Here is a 9450-nt window from a genome sequence, read left to right as displayed (position 1 = left end):
TTTTCTAGCTCATTTCTAATATTTTCTAACTTATACGTAATAATTTTTAGCTCATCCCTATTTATGTCTAGCTCACCCCCAATATTTTGTAGATCCATCCCCAGTATTTTCTTGTTCCAGCCCCATGATCCCCACTATTTTCTAGCTCATCCCGAATATTTTCTAGCTTGTCTCGAATGTTTTCTTGCTCGTTCCCAGTAGCTTTCAGTTTATCCGTAATATTTTCTAGCTCATCCCCAGTATTTTCTAGCACTCCCCAAATAATTTTTAGCTCATCAGCAAAATTGTACACACTTTTGTATTTCATCCACAACATTTTTTTCTCATTCCCAACAGTTTTATACCCTTAATATTTTCGAACTCATCCCTAATATTTTGCTATCTCATCCCCAATATTTTGTAGCCTAATCCCAATATTTTCAAATTCATCCCCAATATTCCCCAGACTTTCCTATATCACCCACAATATTTTGTTATATAATACACAACATTTTCCAGCTCATCGCCCAGTATTCTTTTGGTCATTCGCATTGTTCCCCAGTATTTTTTACCTCATCCCTAATATTTTCTAGCTCATCCCCAGTATATTCTAGCTTATTCCTAAAAATTTTCCAGCTCATCCCTAGTAATTTTGAGCTCATCCCTATTTATTTCTAGCTCATCTCTAATAATTTCGAACTCATCCCCAGTATTTACTAGTCCCAACCCCATTAGGGAGCTAACAAACACTAAGGATGAGCTGTAAAATATTTGGGATGAGGTAAAAAATAATAGGGATGAGCTGAAGAATATACTGTGGAACAATGGGGATGAGCTAGAGAATTCTGGGTATGAGCTAGAACATATTTGGAATGAGTCAAAAAATACTGGGGATGAGCTAGAAAATATTTTTGATGAGCTAGAAAATACTGTGGGTGAGCTAGAATATAGTGGGAATGAGCTAAAAAAAATATGAAGGTTAAGCTATAAAATAATGAGGACGATCTAGAAAACAGTAGTGACGATCTAAAAAATATTGTCGTTGAGCTAGAAAATACTGGGGATGAGCTAAAAATACTGCAGATGAGCCAGAAAATATTAGGTTTGAGCTAGAAAATATTGGAGATGAGCTGGGAAATACCGGGGAATATTTGGGATAAGCCAGAAAATATCGAGGATGCGCTAGAAAATACTGGCAAATTTCGGGAATCAGCTAGAAAATCCTGGGAATGATCTAGAAATGAGGAATACTGGGCAGGAGCTCGAAAATACTGGGCAGGAGCTCGAAAATACTGGGGATGGAGCTAGAAAATACTGAGGATGCGCTAGAAAATATACGGGATGAGCTAGAAAAAAATACTAAGGATGAGCTGAAAAATATATTACGGATGAGCTAGAAAATATTAGGGGTGAGCTATAAAATACTTGGGATGAGCTTAAATTATTGTGGAGGAGCTAAAAAAAAATAATTTTGGGGATGAGATAGAAAAGTCAGGGAAATTTTGGTTATGAGCTTGAAAATATTGGGGATGCCCTAAAATATATTAGGGATGTGATAAAAAAAATATATAATGGGAATGAGCTGGAAAATATTAAGGATCTAAAAATATTGGGAATGGGATAAAAAATGTTGTGGATGAAATACAAAAATCTTGGAAATATTGGGGATAGGCTAAAAATTATTGACAATGCTAGCTAAAAAAAATAGAGATGAGCTAGAAAATACTGAGCAAAAAAATATTAGGGATGAGCTAGAAAATATTAGGATAGAGCTAGAAAGTACTGGGGATGAGCTTGAAAATATTGGGGATGTGCTAGAAAATATGGGGGAATGATGGGGATGAGTTAGAAAATACTGGGGAATATTGGGTATGAGTTAGAAGATACTGGGCATGGAGCATGGAGTTAGAAAATAGTGGGGAATATTGGGGATGAGCTAGAAACTACAGGGGAGAGAGATATAAAATAGTGAGGAATATTTTTTGATGAACTTGAAAATACTTGGGAACATTGGGGATGAGCTACAAAATACTGGGGAACACTTGGGCTGGGACTAGAAAATACTGAGTATGGATTTTACTAAATGTTGGGATGCGCTAGAAAATACAGGAGAACACTGCGGATCAGCAAAAAATACTGGGGATGAGCTAGAAATCATTAGGGATGAGCTAAAAATAAATAGGGGTCAGCTAGAAACTATTACAGATGAGTTACAAAATAACAAGAATGAGACATAAAATAGTTGGGGCTATTTGGAATGAGCTAGAAAATATTATTAGGGATGAGCTAGAAAATTTAAGGAATGAGCTAGAAAATACTAGTGATGTGTTAGAAAATATTAGTGTTGAGCTAGAAAGTACTGGGGATGAGGAAGAAAATACCGAGGATGAGCTAGAAAATATTAGGGATGACCAAAAAAGTACTGGAGAATATTGGGGATCAGTTAGAAAATACTGGGCATGGAGCATGGAGTTAGAAAATAGTGTGGAATATTGGGGATGAACTAGAAAATACAGGGGAGAGAGAAATAAAATAGTGGGGAATATTTTTTGATGAGCTTGAAAATATTGGGGAACATTGGGGATGAGCTACAAAATACTGGGGAACACTTGGGCTGGGACTAGAAAATAGTAGGGATGGATCTGCAAACAATTGGGGATGAGCTGGAAATAAATAGGAATGAGCTAAAAATAAATAGGGATGAGCTACAAATTATTAGCGATGAGCTAGACATTATTAGGGATGAAATAGACGTAAATAGGGATGAGTTAGAAATTATTACAGATGAGCTAAAAAATAATAGGAATGAGCTAGAAAATAGTGGGCATTATTTTTTGATGAGCTAGAAAATATTTGGGATGAGCTGCACATTTTAGGAATGAGCTAGGAAATACTGAGGACGAGTCAATAAATTATGGGTATGTGTTGGAAAATATTAGTGATTAGTAAAAATAAAATGCTGGGGAACAATGGGTATGAGCTAAAAAAAAATACTTTGGATGAGCTAGAAAACATTGTGGATTATACAGACATTATTGGGGATGAGATAACAAAATCAGGTGAAGAAATGGAAATGGATTGGGAACACGCTGAGGAGACCCCCAACAAGCATCATCAGACAGGCTTTGACGTGGAATCCACAAGGAAAACGTAAGAAAGGAAGACCAAAGATGACATGGAGGCGAGTGGTTCAAGCAGAAATGGAAAAGGCGGGGACATCATGGAAACAGATAGAAAAGGGTTCACAGGACAGGCTTCGCTGGAGAAATGTTGTTGATGGCCTGTGCTCCACTGGGAGTTGAAAAGGGCAAGAGCGAGAGAGAGAGAGAGAGAGAGAGAGAGAGAGAGAGAGAGAGAGAGAGAGAGAGAGAGAGAGAGAGAGAGAGAGAGAGAGAGAGAGAGAGAGAGAGAGAGAGAGAGAGAGTTAGAGAACAAAATATTAGGGAAGAGCTAGAAAATATCAAGGATCTAAAAGTATAAGGAATGAGATTTTAAAAATGTTGTGAGTGAGATACAAACGTCTTTGAAATATTGAATTCTTTGGGGTGAGCTACAAAACATTGGGGATGAGCTACAAAACATTGGGGATGAGCTACAAAACATTGGGGATGAGCTACAAAACATTGGGGATGAGCTACAAAACATTGGGGATGAGCTACAAAACATGGGGATGAGCTAGAAAAAATAACGGATGAGCTCGAAAATATTGGGAATAAACTAGAAAATACTGGGGATGGCCAGAAAATACTGCAGATGTGTTAAAAGATATTAGGGATGAGCAAGAAAATCCTGGGGATGAGCTTGAAAATATTGGGGATGAGCTAGAAAATACTGGGGAATATTGGGGACGAGTTAGAAAACACTGGGCATGGAGCATGGAGATAGAAAATAGTGGGGAATATTCAGGATGAGCTAGAAAATACTGGGGAAGAAATAGAAAATAATGGGGAATATTCGGGATGAACTAGAATATACTGGGAACATTGGGGCTGGAACTAGAAAATACTGGGGATGGATCAACAAAATGTTGAGGATCAGAAAGGAAATACTGGGGATGAGCTAGGAATTATTAGGGTTTAGCTATAAATAAATACGGATGAGCTAGAAATTATTAGGGATGAGCTATAAATAAATACGGATGAGCTAGAAATTATTAGGGATGAGCTATAAATAAATACGGATGAGCTAGGAATTATTAGGGTTTAGCTATAAATAAATATGGATGAGCTAGGAATTATTAGGGTTTAGCTATAAATAAATATGGATGAGCTAGGAATTATTAGGGATGAGCTATAAATAAATACGGATGAGCTAGAAATTGTTACGGATGAGCTAAAAATAAATAGGGATGAACTAGAAATTATTGCAGATGAGTTACAAAATAATAGAAATGCTCTAGAAAATAGTGGTGATTATTTGTGATGAGCTAGAAAATTTTAGAGATGACCTAGAATTTATTAGGAATGAGCTAGAAAATACTGGGGATGAGCTAAAAAAAATACTGGCAGTGTATTAGAAAATATTAGAAATGAGGTAAAAAATACTGGGGGGCAATGGGTATGAGCTAAAATACATTGGGCATTAGGGGTGAGCTAGAAAATATTAGCGATCAGGTACAAATATATGATATATACTAGAAAGTACTGGGGATGAGCTATAAAATAAAAAGATTGAGCAAGAAAATATTAGGGTTGACCTAGAAAATAAAGGAGATGAATTAGAAAATACTGGGGATGGAGCTATAAAATACAAGGGATGAGCAAAACATATTAGGGATGAGCTAGAAAATATTACGGGTGAGCTAGAAAATACTGGAGATGAGCTAGAAATTATAGTAGATGATATTGAAATGAAAAATAATGGGGATGAGCTAGAAAATACCGGGGAATATTGAGGATGACCTAGAAATAAAAAGAGATGTACTAAAAAATTTTAGAAATGAAGAGGAATAACCTAGAAAATAGTGGGGAATATTAGGGATGAGCTAGACAATACTGGAGATGTCTAGAAAAGATTGCAAATGTGTTTAAAAATATTAGGGATGAGGTAGAAAAGATTAGAATGAGCGAGAAAATACAGGGGATGAGCTAGAAAATATTAGGGATGATGTAGAAAATACTGGGGATGAGCTAGAAAATATTAGGGATGATGGAGAAAATACTGGGGATGAGCTAGAAAATATTAGGGATGATGTAGAAAATACTGGCATGGGGATGAGCTAGAAAATATTTGAGATGAGTTAGAAAATGTTAGGGAGGAGCTAGTAATTATTAGGGATGAGCTAAAATTATTAAGGATCAGCTAGAAAGTATTTGAAATGAGCTAGAAAATGTCAAGGTAGAGCTAGAAAGTACTGAGGAGAAGCTTGAAATATTGAGGATGAGCTAGAAAATTCTGGGGATGAGCTAGAAAGTATTAGGGATGAGCTAGAAATAAATATTTGGAATGAGATAGAAAAGTCAGGGAAATATTAGAGAACTGCTTGAAAATATTGGGGATTGGCTACAAAATAATGAGGATGTGATATAAAAAAATATATATGGGATGAGTTAGAAAATTATAAGGATCTGAAAATATTAGGGATGGGATTTTTAAAAATGTTCTTGATGAGATACAAAATACTGGGGAAGAGCTAAAAAACGTTTTCAGTTGAGCTTGAAAATATTAGGGATGACATAGGAAATACTGGGGATGAGCTAAAAAACGTTTTCAGTTGAGCTTGAAAATATTAGGGATGACGTAGGAAATACTGGGGATGAGCTAAAAATATTACGGAAGCGCTGGAAAATACTAGCAATGAGCTAGAAAATTTTAAGGATGAAATTTGAAAAAATACTGTGGGTGAACTAAAAAATATTACGGATTAGCTAGAAAATACTGGGGATGAGTGAGAAAATATTCGGGATAAGCTAAAAAATATTAGGTATGAATTAAAAGATATTATGGATGAGCTAAAAAATATTGGGGATGAGCTAGGAAATATTTGGGAGTATTTGGCATGGGTTAGAACATATTAGGGATAAACTAGAAAACATTCGAGAAAAGTGAGAAAATAGTGGGGAATATTCCGGATGAGCTAGAAAATACTGGGGAATATTGGGGATGTGCTACAAAATACTTGGGAATATTGGGGATGAGTTAGAAAATACTGGGGAAGGAGAAAAAAAACGGTGTTGAATAATCAGGATGAGCTAGAAAATAATGGGGAACACTGGGGCTGGAGCAAGAAAATATTGAGGACTAGAAAATTTTAAGGACTTGCTAGAAAATACAGGGAAAGAGCTATAAAATGTAAGAGATGAGCTAGAAAATATTAGGGACTAGCTAGAAAATACTGGGAATGGGCTATAGAATATAAGGGATGAGCTAGAAAATATTAGAGATGAGCTAAACAATACTCTGGGTGAGCTTGAAAATAATACGGATGAGCTAGAAAATACCTTGGAAGAGCTTGGAAATATTTGGGATAAGCTAGAAAATATTGGGGACGAGTGAAAACATATTAGGGTAAAGCTAGAAAAAAACTAGAGGATGAGATTGAAATTATTAGGGATTAACTTAAAAATACTGGGGAATATTGACATGGGTTAGAAAATAGATGGGTGGGAGATTAAAAATAGTGGGGAATATTCGGGATGAAATAGAAAATGCTTGGGAACATTAGAGCTAGAGATGAGCTGCAAAATATTGGGGAACACTGGAACTGGAAACAAAAAAATGCTTGGGATGGATCTACAAAATAGTAGGGTGAGCTAGAAAATGCTGGGGAGCACTGATGATGAGCTAGAAAATGCTGGGGAGCACTGATGATGAGCTAGAAAATATTAGGGACTAGCTAGAAATAAATAGGGATGAGCTAGAAGGTATTACGTTTCGGTTAGAAAATAATAGAAATGCTCTAGAAAGTAGTGGTGATTATTTGCAAGAAGCTAAAAAATGATAGTATTGATGAGCTAAATTTGTTTGGAATGAGCTAGAAAATACTGGGGATGAGGTGAATAATACTGGGGAACAATGGGTATGAGTTAAAAATTCTGGGGATGTGCTAGAAAATAGTAAGGATGATTTAGATAATATTAGGGATGAGCAAGAAAATATTAGCGATTAGATAGAAAACATAGGTATATGCTAGAAAGTACTGGGGATGAGCTAGAAAATATTAGGGTTCAGCTAGAAAATATTGGGGAGGCGTTAGAAAATCCTTGGGATTGCGCTAAAAAATATAAGGGATAAGCTAAAAAGTATTACAGGTGAACTAGAAAATACTGGGGATGAGCTATATCAAGTAATTATTGTGGATGAGATAGAAAAGTCAGGGAAATATTGGGGAACTGATTAAAAATATTGGGGATTGGCTTCAAAATATTGAGGATGTGATATGAAAAAAATGTATGGAATTAGTTAGAAAATTATAAGGATCTAAAAATATTAGGGATGGGATTTTTAAATGTTATAGATGAGATACAAAATACTAGGGAAAAGCTAAAAAAAAACATTTTCGGATGAGCTTGAAAATATCAGGGATAAGCTAGATATATAAAGGATAAGCTAAAAAATACTGTTGATGAGTTAGAAAATATTAGACATGGCCTAGAAAATACTAGCGATGAGCTTGAAAATTTTTAAGGATGAAATAAAAACACTGTGGATGAGCTAGAAAATATTACGGAGGAGTTAGAAAATGCTGCGCTGGGGATGAGCTAGAAAATATTCGGAATAAGCTAGAAAATAATAGGGGAGAGCTAGAAAATACTGTGGATGAGCTAGAAATTATTATGGATGATCTAAAAAATATTTGGGATGAGCTCGAAAATATTTCGGAATATTGGGGATGAGTTGGAACATATTAGGGATAAGTTGGAACATATTAGAGATAAGTTAGAAAATATTCGGGATAGGCTAGAAAAAAGAGCAAAATATTCCGGGTGAGCTAGAAAATACTGGGGAATATTGGGGATGGCTTAGAAAATACTGGAGAACACTGGGGCTAGAACTAGAAAATACTGGGGATGGAGATAGAAAAAGGTGTGGAATAATCAGGTTGAGCTAGAAAATATTGGGGATCATTGAGGCAGGAACTAAAAAATTACTGAGGATGGATCTACAAAATACTGGGGACAAGCTAAGAAATTTAGGGGAACACTGAGGATGAGCTAACAAAATACTGAGGATGAGCTAGAAATTATTAAGAATGAACTAGAAATAAATACTGATGAGTTAAAAATATTAAGGATTAGTTAGAAAATAATAGGAGTGATCTAGAAATAGTGGGGAATATTTGGGATGAGCTAGAAAATATTAGGAATGAGTTAGAAAATACTGGGAATGAGCAATAAGATATAAGGGATGAGCTAAAACTACTCTGGATGAGCTAAAAAAATATTACGGATGAGCTAGAAAATCCTGAGGATGAGCTAAAAAATGTTCGTGCTAAGCTATAAAATATTTGGGATGAGTTAGAAAATATTAGGGTAGAGCTAGAAAATACTGGGGATGAGCTTGAAATTATTGGGGGTGAGCTAAAATATACTGGAACATATTGGGGATGAGTTAGAAAAAACTGCAGATGGAGATAGAAAATAGTGGGGAATATTCGGGATGAGTAAGAAAATACTGGGGAACATTGGAGATGAGCTACAAAATACTGGGGAACATTGGAGATGAGCTGCAAAATATTGGGGAACATTGGAGATGAGCTGCAAAATATTGGGGAACATTGGAGATGAGCTGCAAAATACTGGGGAACATTGGAGATGAGCTACAAAATACTGGGGAACATTGGAGATGAGCTACAAAATACTGGGGGAAAATGGTACTGGAACTAGAAAATACTGGGGAATGATGTACAAAACATTGGGAATGAGCTACATAATGTAGGGGAACACTGAGGATGAGCTACATAATGTAGGGGAACACTGAGGATGAGCTACAAAATGTTGGGGATGAGCTAGAAATTATTAGTGATAAGCTAGAAATAAACATGTATGAGCCTAAATATATTAGGGTTGAGTTAGAAAATATTAAGAAAGGGCTTGAAGATAGTGGAGAAAATTTGGGATAAGCTAGAAAATATTAGGGATGATTTGGAATGTACTGGGGATGAGCTAGAAAATACTATGGATTAGCTAAAAAATATTGAGGATGAGCTAGAAAATATTTAGGAATATTAGGGATAGGTTAGAACATATTAGGGATACGCTAGAAAATACTCGGGAAAAGCTAGAAAATAGTATGGAATATTCCGGATGAGCAAGAAAATACATGAGAATATTGGAGATGTGCTACAAAATACTTGGGAACATTGGGGATGATTTAGAAAATACTGGGGAATATTGGGGATGATTTAGAAAATACTGGGGAATATTGGGGATGATTTAGAAAATACTGGGGAATATTGGGGATGAGCTACAAAATACTGGGGATGGAGATAGAAAATTGTGTTGAATAATCAGGATGAGCTAGAATATACTG

Source organism: Aplysia californica, unplaced genomic scaffold (assembly GCF_000002075.1).
Source record: "Aplysia californica isolate F4 #8 unplaced genomic scaffold, AplCal3.0 scaffold00272, whole genome shotgun sequence".
Classification (NCBI taxonomy): Eukaryota; Metazoa; Mollusca; class Gastropoda; order Aplysiida; family Aplysiidae; genus Aplysia; species Aplysia californica.
The sequence above is the reverse complement of the archived record's forward strand: the minus strand, read 5'-3'. Positions refer to the sequence as shown.